The following is a 12,424-nucleotide window of genomic DNA, read 5'->3' on the forward strand; positions in this document are numbered from 1 at the left end:
TAAACCTGCAACTTCTACCACATTGAAGCGTGAGGGCAACAGATCTGTGGAAGTCCCACACCTGCAAGTTCTCCTCCAAGCCACTTATTATCCTGAAAGGGAAATATATCATTATTCTTTCAGTTGTTGAGTCAAAATCCTGGAACCCTCTTATTAACAAAATTGTGGTGTCCCTATACCCCCAGGTTAGCAGCAGTTTGAGAATGCAGCTCACCAGCACTTTGCCCAGGATAACTCGGTAATAAATGGTGTCCAAGCCAGCAACACCCACACCACATTGAATAATTTTTAAAAGCTAAATATGTTTTATGTAATTATTTTGTTGAGTGAGGTTATTATTTTCCGGGCTGAAACATACAGGACCAAAGTAAGAGCCCAGGTGATGTATTTCAGTTGATATGTTAAATCAAGACCAAAGCCACTAGTTTAGAGAAACAATGCCAAGAGTAGGTACATCAGCAATGCAGCATTCCCTCAATGTTACCATCATTTTGTGCTCAAGTCCTGAATTGAAACTTAATCCTCCAGTCTCTAATCCAGGTGGATGGGTCAGGATGACTGCTTTAATGGATAAACATATTTATGAAAATGGAATAGTGTAGGTTAGACGGGCTTCAGATCAGTTCCATAGATGAGGGCCGAAGGGCCTGTACTATGCTGTAATGTTCTATGTAATTCTATTTTCTCTCTTTTTACACATTAGGCTGATAGGATATTGGTACCTCATTACACAGCAAGTTATCATTCTCAGCTGAATGGGACACTGAATATCTCCATTGATGTGTACAGCATGCTTGATGAAGCGGCAATAGGAAAATCTATGCTAGGAAAGCAAATCACATTTTGGGCCTTAGTACTAATTGGCTAACAGACTATCCAATCAAATGGGAAACTTCATACATATCGGTGGGGGGGGCTGAATATTAAATGACATTGATAAAAGTTATCAAAAATGAAATGCACAACCTCTCCTGAATAGTGTTGTAAATATTCTCTAATCAATCTGCTCAGAGATGTCATTACAAACCTTTGGAGCAGGTGGGACTAGAACCAGAGCCTCCTGGCTCAGAGGTAGGGACTTTACCAATGCAGCACAGGAGCCCAGCTACATAGTGCTGTACATGGATCTGAACAAGTTAATACCTGATTACAGTAAGCACCACTACAATGATGTCACAAGGACCTGGTCAGCATCAAGGAGGGCCTCAAGACTGACCAGAGGCTAGTGTGTTCCTAACAATCTCTGCAACTAATGTGCGCAATATTCACGTAATGTATAAATATTTGCAATAATGCAGAAAGTGGCGACTGGAATTCCGTGCCACACAAAGTGGTTGAGGCAAAATATTGAATGTTTTCAAGGAGTTAAATATATATTTCTTAGGGCTAAAAGGATCAAGGGATATGAGAAGAAAGGGATATGGATGAGGGTATTGAGCTGATGATCAACTGTGATCATATTGAATGGTGGGAGAAAGCTAGAAAGGCAAAATAGCCTACTCCTGCTTCTAATTTTTATATTGCTGTATATAAAAAGACCTTATTTCTCTTCTCCAATAAACATTTGAAAATGTGGTGGCCTCTAAAGTTTTTAGATGTATGTATATGTGGCTGCATATTCTGTTTGAATTGCACTGTGAAGTGTGTAGGCAGCTGATTGGTTTGACAAGTTTCGTGAGAATTTGAACATGACAAGAAGTTAGTAGAGATTGGAAAAAAAGCTCATTGGATACAGTGATCTTCATAAGTTAATAAAAATACCAGTCGTAAACAAGAGGAAGAAAGCAATGAATTACCATAACTTTTTTCAAAAAAGTGGTTAAAATGTCACAGCCAATTTCACTGCAGCAAAGTGTTTCACTGAAAAATAAAAGGACATTTACTGTAAAAAAAGATTGCATCATAGGAAACTAGTGACATGTTTGATAATCAGGTCATTCCACAATGAAATACCATAACTGGCTTTTATGCCAAAAAAGGACCTGAATTAACTTCTTTCATATCCATTAAGTTACTTGGACAGATACAACAAATGTTTGGGCAGCTCAATGAATTATATACCAAATTTGTTACTCTTACCTACGTAAGAGACTGCATATTTTTCATTTTTGGAATTGTAATCTGAAACGGATATTTCTCTATCATGACAGGAATACCAGGAAAATTTTGCAACTTAAAGAACAAGTGCTGAATATATTGTTGAGCTGTGGTAAAATGTTGCTTTCTCAAGCAGAGAGAGGGAAAATGAGATTGAGCAGTACTGAGAATCTTTCAGGATTCTGCCTGGTACATCCATCTAATTGGTTGAGTTTCTGAGTATTAAAAAAAATGCAAGTGCCAACAGCAGCACAGAAAAGAAATGGGGAGATCCTGCAGTCAAGTATTTTTCTCACATTCACTCACTTCCCCATCATGTGGGAAAGACAAAAAAAAAAAACAAGGAAGTTTAAAATGAAGAATTTATTCTAGTCCTCGGTCCACCTTACCAACCAATGAATCAAAGAACAGTCTTCACCCTATTTGCAACATTGTTGTGCTGTTGTCTAAATTAGAAGGACTGAGGTAATCTTTACACCTTGTGGTCTAGACCTCTGATTGTTCAGATTTTGTTTACCCTAACCACATTATTTTCCCCTCTCAGAGTATAGGTGTTAAACTGTTTATCTATTTTCTGGAGCAATTATAATTGTGGTGTATTTGGGAATTTGAAGGGTATAATTAAGTTGCGTAGTAGTTGATTAAAATTTTTTTTTCCAATGCTTGTTAAATTGTGCTACAATACGGGATTTTGTGTTGTTATGGACCAGGCCAGACCCTATCAAACATTTCAAGAAAGTCACCCAGACTCTAACTTTGCTAGTTATTTTAAGCACTTGTAACACAGATATTCCTGGAGGTATGCAGCTGGTCAAACTACTTAGCTTCAAACAAAACAAAGTATATTTACAATATTAATGAATGAAACACACAAAAGAGAACAGAATACAGAATAACTTCACCTACCTGAAAAGCCAATAGATTATATCAACTTAATGAGGCTGTTCCAAATACTTGCAACAATCCCCATAAACATCCCTTGACACAAAAAGGTAAAATCAAACACAGGGTCTTGCAGGAGAGATGTCTGAGAGAAAGGAAGATCAGCATGGACCTGCTTCTTTGGCTCCAGCAGCTTTTTCAACTGCCTGACTGCTTTCAGAGAATAGTTGGCCTGCCAAAACCATATCAAACCAGAGAAGCTGAGCTGGGAGAACTGGCCACTCCCTTTTCATTGTACAACTGTTTTTGCTTAAAACGTGAAAGCCTTTTTTGAGGCAGTATATGTTGCCATAAGCAAACTGGCCCCAAAACCATCCAAGCCAGACTTTTCATAATCGTTGATTTTACGACCCGATTAAAAAAAAGCCAAAGACAGCATAACTTTGTTAAACAAGCAGCATCGTCACACCTCCCTCCTTAAGAAAAGTGGACCATCAATATCCAAAAATGGCTTCATTTTAAAACCTCTTAATCTTAAATTGTTAGTACACTGTAACGCACATATACAGTAGAATCCCTGTATCTGCAGATTCAGTTTCCACGGTTTACCGCAGTCCAAAACTATTACATGGAACATTCCAGAAATAATTCCAGGAGGCTTCCAGGGAGTAACTTTCCCATTTATATGACGCGGTTCGCTACTATCCGCAGTTCTGGGTATCTGCAGTAGGTCTTTGAATGTATCAACCCCAGATACCGGGGTACACCTGTACATTACATTGACAATAATCATGCAAACACGCACTACTACATTTTGTTTCAGTCTGTTTTACTCCGACCACTGAACAGTTTCTTTTCTCATTCAAGTCTCGACAATGTCGGCAACCACGTTTTCTCATCTTGTCGCATGCACAATTTTCAAATTGAATGGCTATAACAACAAACCCCATCTAAACAGTCAGGCAATTTTGTCCCTAAATTTCACCACAAACTTCAATGGGTTACAGTCAGTGTATATGTTTGTCCCAGATGTGTTACTGGTAACATAAACATTGAAATGTTGTAACGCCAACACCAAGCTCAGAATCTCCTTCTCAACTGTCGAATATTTCTGCTGAAGAATGTTCAATTTCCTGGAGAAAAACCCAATAAGATATTTTTGCCTTATCATCATCTTCCTGCAAGAGTACAGCACAAACACCTACATCACCTGTGTCGATAGACACCTTCAATGGCTTTGCATAATTAAACGTGGCTAATACTAAGGCAATGGTTAACATAGCTTTCAGGCTGTCAAATGCATTCTGATAGTTTGTTGTCCACGAAACATCTTGCCTTTCTTTAGTACTTCAATGAGTGGAACAACCACACTGCTAAAATGTGGTATGAAGTTTTGATAAAATCCAGTCAATCCCAGGAACCTTTGTTTATCCAATCCCTAAATTAAGTTTGTTTTTTTGCATTCCATGGGGCCATTTGTCCATGTCCAGTAACACGGCTCAGGAAGGTGACTTGGGCTTTGGCAAATACACTTTTAGCCAGGTTTATCATCAATCCGAAGTCAATCGAATAATTCTGATAAATGTTGCAAATGCTCCTTCTATGTGTGACTAAAAATCAGTAGGTCATCAAAATATACAACACAATTGGGTAATCTGGCAATGACCTTATTGGTTAGTCCCCGAAATGTAGCTGGTGCATTTTTCATACCAAATGGCATGACCTTAAATCAATACAGTCCATTCGGTGTTACAGAAGCCAAAATTGCCTTTGCTCTTTCTGCTAGTGTCCTCTGAGCAAGTCCAACTTAGAAATATAAGTTGCTTGTCACACCTTTTCAACACAGTCTTCCTAACATGGAATCGGATATGCATCAGACTTTGTAACTGCATTGACTTGTCAATAGTCCACACAAAACCGTTGGCTACCATCTGGTATGGGTGAGCTCCAGTCACTGTAACTCATTTCAATTATGTCATCTTGGAATATGCATTCAATCTCCTTTTGAAACTGTGCCAACGTTAGAGGGTTATGCTTATAAGGATGTTGCTTAATTGGAACGGCATCTCCTATATCTACACTATGCATAATTAGGTTCGTACTTCCCAGCTAATTTCTACATATCTCCCCATGTGACAGTAATAACCCTTTCAAGTCATTTTGATCTTCTTCTTCATTGTCCAATTTCATTTGAGGAATGTCCAATTCGGAATCCTCTGAAGTTGGTTGTTCACTCTGTTGTAGCCAATAACCCATTCTCCTTTTGCTTTCTTTCCCTATCAAAATACCTTTTGAACATATTCACATGACACAGATTTCTGTCTGGAGTCCTTATCAAACAGTTCACCTCACTCAATTACACTTCGACTTGATAATATCCACTTAAACCTTGCTTTTAAAGGTTCACCTATCACTGGAAGTAACACTAACATCTTATCCCTGATAGCAAAATCACACGTTTTTGGTTTCTTGTCTGCTTCCCGTTTCATGGTATGCTGTGATTAAATAGACCCCCCTGCTCTATTTAATCGTTTCCTAAAATTTGACACACAGTCCAAATATGCAGGCTCTGAATTCTGACTTACCAATTTCCCCTTCATAATTTTAGTGGTCCTCTCACTTTGTGCCCAAAAACTAATTCAAATGGACTGAATTTGGTCGATTCATTTGGTGCATTTCTGATCGCAAGAAGCATAGACTTATCTCAATCACCTGGATAGTCTTGACTATAAATCCTCAACATGGTCTTTAATATCTGCTGACACCTTTCTAGCGCTCCCTGTGACTCTGGATGGTATGCAGTAGACTGAATTTTTTTATTCTGAAGTTGTCTGTAACTGTCTTGAATAAATTTGATGTAAAGTTTAACCCTTGATCTGACTGTATCGCTCTGGTTAGTCCATATTGGTGAAAACTTTGAGTAACTCCTCTACAATCTTTTTAGCTGTGACCTTGCATAATGGAACTGCCTCTGGAAATCTAGTGGACATGTCCATTATTGTTAACAAATACTGATTCCCACTTTTTGTTTGAGGTAGGGGTACTACGCATTCAATTAAGAATCAGGTAAAAGCAGGAATAGGTATTAAAGAGGAGGGTTTTATTATTGCCTGTGGTTTTCCAATTAACTGATATGTATAACATGTCTGGCAAAAGTCAACTACATCCTTGTGCTGTCCAGGCCAGTAAAAATGTTTGCATTTTGCTTAAAGTTTTTTTCACTCCTAAATGACCCCTAGTGGTAGCGCGTGCACCACTCACAATATCTCCATTCCATAATCTTCTGGCAATGTGACTTGATGAAGCTCTGCCCATTTCTCATCTGCCCGAATCTCAGAACAAAAAACAAAGAACATTACATTGCAGGAAAAGGCCCTTCGATCCATAGCCTCTACCTAAATCTGCCGCCTATTTTCTAAGGATGTGTATCCCTTTGCTCCGTGCCCATTCATATATCTGTCTAGATACAGTGACCATTCATGTTTCTGTCTAATTACATCTTAAATGATGCTATCTTCCTGCCCCTATCACCTCCATTGGCAACACATTCCAGGCACCCACCACCCTCTGCATAAAGAAATTTTCCTGTATATCTCCCCTAAACATTCCCCTCTCACTTTGAACTCGTGACCCCTAGTAATTGAGTCCTCCACTCTTGGAAAAAGTTTCTTGCTATCCACCCTGTCTACACCTCTTATGATTTTATGGGCCTAAATCAGGTGCCCCTCAACCACTTTCTTTCCAATGAAAATAATCCTCATCTACTTAACATCTCCTCATAGCTAGCACCCTCCATACCAGGCAACATCCTGGTGAACCTCCTCTGCACCCTCTCTAAAGCACCCACATCATTTTGGTAATGTGGCAACCAAAATTGCAATATGACCTGCCAACTCTTGTGTTCAATACCCCGTGCAATGAAGGAAAGCATGCCATATGCCTTTTTGACCACTGTACTGACCTGCATTGCCACCTTCAGGGAACAATGGACCCGAATACTCAGAACTCTCTATACGTTAGTTTTCATCAGGACTTTTCCATTTACTGTACAGTTTGCTCTGGAAGTGCATCTTCAAAAATTCATCACCTCGCATATGCCCGGATTGACCGCCATCTGCCATTTCTCTGCCCAACTCTCCAATCTATCTATACTCTGCTACATTCTTTGTCAGTCCCCTTCACTACCTGCTACTCCAGCAATCTTAGTGCTAGCTGCAAACTTGTTAATGAGGCAATCTACACCTTCTTCCAAATCATTTACGTATATCACAAACAACAGTGATCCCAGCACAGATCCCTGTGGGACACCACTGGTCACAGGTGTCCATTTTGAGAAGCTCCGTTCCCCTACTACTCTGTCTCCTGTTGCCCAAACAATTCTCTACCATCTCGCTAAAACTCCCTGGACCCCATGCCACTTTGCCTTCTTCATCAACCTACCATGGAAAACCTTATCAAATGCTAAAGTTCATTTATATGACATCTATATCCCTTCCCTTATCAATCAACTTCGTCACCTCTTCAAAAGGATTCTATTAGGTTTGTAAGACATGACCTTCTCTGCACAAAACCATGCTATCGTACACTGATTAGCCCATTTTCTTCCAAATGGGTATACAGAAGAACCTCGATTATCCAAATATCAATTATCTGAATATTGGATTATCCGAAGGGGATCTCAACGTCCCGATAGAAACATTACGTCAAAGAGCTGTTTCAACCCTGATCACGCCTTTTGTTTACAGGTACAATGATTAAAAATGAACAAGGCTCACTGAAATGCCCCCCCTCTCTCTCTCCCCCACGACACTTTCACTGGAGTTCTACATAGGGGTGTACCGTAAACCACCCTTCCCCAGATAATCTCTCCAACATTATCCTGTACAGGGCAGAGTGTAAATTTGTCAAAAAGTTGTGTGTGTGTGTGCATGCATGCGTGCACACACTCTTTATTGGGAGACGTACCCTACTAAGGCAGCAGCAGTCTTACTGTTGGCGTCCTGGTTGGGGGCACAATGGGTGGGGGTGTAGTGTTGGATGGGGTTGGGGCAGGGCGGTGGGGGGCAGTTTTGGATGGGGTTGGGGCGGGGGGCGGTGTTGGACGGTGCTAGGGGTGGGGTGGGAGTGGACGGGTCTGGGAGCGGACAGGGGGGCATTGTTGGACAGGTGCAGCAGGGCGTGGGTGGTGTTGGATGGGGTTGGGGGTGGGTGGGGAGCAGGCGGGCAGTGGGCATTGTTGGGCAGGGTTGGAGTTGGGCGGGGGGGTGAGGTGGGAGCAAACGGGGTTGAGGGCAATTGGGCATTGGATGGGGTTGGAGGTGGGAGTGGACAGGGTTAGAGGTGGGAGCAGTTGGAGGTGTGAGCGGATGGGGTTGGGGGCGATGTTGGACGGGGCGAGTGGACGGGTGAAGGGCGGTGTGGGAGCAGACGGGATTGGGGGTTGGGGCAGTGTTGGACGGTGTTGAGAGTGGACGGGAGGTGTGGTGGGAGTGGACGGGATTGGGCGCAGGCAGGGGTTGGTGTTGGCTGGGATTGGGGGCTGATGGGGGAGGGGGCGGTGTTGGACGATGTTGGGGCTGAGCAGAGTGTGGGGAGGGAGCAGATGGGGGTGGGGTCTCACACAAAGTGTACTTTTGCCTAGTCTCCTGAATGGGGAGCAGACTTCACAGAGAACACTGAGCTCCAGAGGAAATCAATTAACCGAATAATCAACTATCCAAACAAAATAGTCCCTGACCATCTCGTTCAGATAAATTGAGGTTCCACTGTTTATCCTATCCCTTGATACCTTCTCTAGTTGCTTCCTTACCACTGACCTTAGGCTCACAGGTCTGTAATTATCTGAATTATCCCTGCTACCTTTCATAAACAAGGGGACAACATTAGCAATTCTCCAGTCCTTTATTTCCTCTCTCACTTCTCTCAATAACCAGGGATAGATCCCATCCTGTTCTGGGGACTTGTCCACCTTAATGCCTTTTAGAATACACAATACTTCCTCCTTAGATCAACCTGACCTACAATAATTAAAGATCTATCCTTAACCTCAACATCCGCCATGTCCCTCTCAGTGAATACTGATGCAAAGTACTCATTAAGAATCTCACCCATTTTCTCTGACTCCATGCATATCTTTCCTCCTTTGTCCTTGAGTGGGCCAACCCTTTCCCTTGTTACCGTCTTTTTCCTTACATAAGGAGAAAAGGCTTTGGGGTTTTCCTTAACCTTGCTCGCTAAAGATATCTCATGACCTCTTAATTCCTCATTTCAGATTGGTCCTACATTCCACATATTCTTCATTTCTTCATCAAGACATCATTTTTTAAGATAATAACACTCAGGAATACATTCCTATTATTTTTCTGTGTACACCTTTTGATACAATTGCTTAAAACTTTCATCCTTCTTCTCTAACTTTGTTAATTTATCTGAACTAAACTTCTATCTGCTCCTGATTTGTCTCAACCATTTGATCAAACAGGGTCTCTGCTAATTCGACTTCAACTTTCTTATCTATATGATATCTGGTGACTTTGTGACCTTGTTACCATCCAATCAGGAAAAATCCCAGGAGGTGTCCTGCAATGGTTTAGTTGCCTGAGTTTCCATTGGCTTTTCAACCACAGTCAGTACCACTCCCACCTGTGAACCAGCTATATCATTGTGGTGCAGCCTTTTAATCTCCACTGTGCTTTCCATTATCACTGCAACAAAATTCACTGGCTTGTCCTGTTTTGCTACATCTGGCTTCCCAATATTTTTCCTAACACACCAACATTGATTTCATGTGGCCTACTTTATTGCACTGAAAACACCAGAACTTTTTAACTTCTCTTTCCCCTTCAAGGGTTTCCTTTTAACCCTGTGGTAAGTTATCCTTAAGGTCTTCACCGAGATCTACCTTTCCCTTTTCAAAGATTACTCTTTTCCCCAGTTTCTATCCTACACGGATTAAATCAGATTTTGGAAGCCAATTTTGATTGATGGACCAACTCACAATCATCAGCCATTTCACCTGCTAATCTTGCTGTTTTAACTCTCTGCTCTTTGACATGAGGTCTCACTACTTTAGAAAGTGAATTTTTGAACTCCTGTCTAAATGCCAATTTCTGATGTTCAAATTCCCTCTCTTTCTTCCTTTCCTCTCCCCTCTCTTTCTTTTTGCCCTGCTAAAGCGATTTGTCCTTTTTCTCTTTCCTAATTTTTTTCATAATTCCTTGGCTTTTGCCTTCAACTCAAGCTGCTTTATTTTCAATTGAATTTTAACCATCTCTAAAGGTTCTAATGGCTTTTCCAGCAAATTTAAATGCTGAGATATTGCAATAAAAATATCTCCTTTCATCATGGATGGAAGCAGTTCCAACCCCAGCCTGTCTGCTAATTCCAGCAGCTTGGCCTTAATTATCTTTTGTGAAACCCCCAAAGTAATTTCTTCCACCCCCAGCAAACCCAGTGTCTGAAAAAGCCATTGTTACCCCAAACATCATTAAAAAAACAAATTCATATCCAGAATGAAAGATACTAACACCTACCACCTCGCTGCTTTCAAGTCCAGCAACCCTAATCCTAAATCAGAACAAATCCCCCAAAGAACCCCCAATCTGTTATTGACCAGGCCAGACCCCCTCAAAACATGTCAAGAAAATCACCCAGACCTAATGTTGCGAGTTGTTTTAAGCAGGTGTAACATGGATATTCCATGAAGGATGCAACTGGTCAATCCCCTTATTTTCAAACAAAACAGAATTTATTTACAGGATTACCAAATCAAGCACGAAGAGAACAGAAAACAGAATAACTTCACCTATCTGAAAACCCAACAGATTATCCCACCTTAATTTGCTGTTCTAAATTTTTACAATAATCCCCATAAACATTCCTTGGCAAAAAAGGTCAAATCAAACACAAGGTCTTTTAGGAGATATGTCAGAGAGAGGAGGATTAGCCTGGATTTGCTTCTTTCAGTGCAGCAGCTTTTTCAACTGCCTGACTGCTTTCAGGGAATAGCCAGACTGCCAAAACCAAAATCAAACCACAGAAAAGCTGAGCTGGGAGAACTGGCCGCTCCCCTTTCATGTACAAGTGCTTTTTTAAAAAACTCAAAAGCCTTTTGCGTGAGGCAGTATCTGTTAGCTATAATCAAACTGGCCCAAAAACCCATCCAAGCCAAACTTTTCTTAATCACTGCTTTTATAATTTCTCTGACAAAATAGCCAAGGACTGCATAACTTGTTAAAAGAGTAGCATCGTCACAATGTTACTGACAAGACTTTGGAGGAATTAGTTTTACCCAAGTAGCAGTCAGAGAAATTGATAATTTTAATGGCATCACTGGGTTTTATGCACTTATAAATTTTGTGATGGTTTATTGAACTGTGGGCTACAATTATCAGTGCATTCTTCCCAGTTAAGTTGAGAAACCAAAAAGTGGCAATGTGCAGCTCTTACCAGATTATTTGCAGTAAATGAGAATCCCTTTGCCTTATTAAATATTGCCCACAATCACTGCCCTCATAACCGCACTTTTAATGGGTAGATATATTTGTGTTTTACTGTAGGGCAAAATTACAGAATGCAAGTTTTTTCTTGGCCCTGAGGAAGCAGCAAGCTGAGTCAAATGAGAAATTGATAGCATATTTCTTAAATCATAAAATTGTCATTTATTATTGCTCAACCTTAATTAATCCAATAGAAAGAATATTCACATTGTAGAAAAGTTCCTGATGAGATTCTGAGGAACTACATGTTAAAACCAGCTAGCTGCAGAGAAGTGCTGAAGTGCATCATTATATGCTATCTAAACAATAGCTTTTCACAGGTAATGCATTTGATTTTAGTCTAATGATTTGCCACAGAATTCTAAATTATCTCAAATGTATGTCACCATGTTAGTATTAACACAAAGATCTTGGATAGAAATTCAACCTCACTTGCAAATGGGTCACAGGTAACAGACTGCATTAATGTTGAGTATAATATGCTACCTGCTGGATTCATTCCTGCTGGAGGTTGGGGTGGAATGGTGTGGTGGGGTAACATTCCCAATGCTACTTAAAAAAGGTCAGCAGTAAAAGTGGAAGTACCCTTACACAGACAATGAATACCTGAAATAGACCTCTACAAGTCCTCCAGGCCCTCTAATTTCCTTCCCCACAAGGTACAGGAAAATCTGTACTCACCATTCTCATCAATGAAGAACACAAGTCAATATCAAGAGTGTAGCTTTGAAGGATGTGGCTATAATACTACAAGAAATACAGTAACCCTACAAGAGTAATTAAGGCTCAATCTTGGTTCAGGGCCCCAATACTTATAGCACCAATACACACCAACTCTTCTCCAATTGTCACAGTACCATACCTCCTCTCTACATATACTCATCCCTATTCCAACCCTCTGTTCTGATACGTTGCATAGCATCTATAATATACACATTTTCTATACA

At 40.6% G+C, this 12,424-nt stretch overlaps 1 protein-coding gene across 3 annotated transcripts in view; it reads right to left on the reverse strand.

The window, feature by feature from the left end:
* Nucleotides 1-12,424, reverse strand: part of LOC122563182 (uncharacterized) — a 103,546-nt gene that overhangs the window by 13,210 nt on the left and 77,912 nt on the right. The window lies entirely within an intron of this gene.

This window comes from Chiloscyllium plagiosum, unplaced genomic scaffold (genome assembly GCF_037043375.1).
Source record: "Chiloscyllium plagiosum isolate Xiang-an unplaced genomic scaffold, Cpla_swu_hap1 HiC_scaffold_26, whole genome shotgun sequence".
NCBI lineage: Eukaryota > Metazoa > Chordata > Chondrichthyes > Orectolobiformes > Hemiscylliidae > Chiloscyllium > Chiloscyllium plagiosum.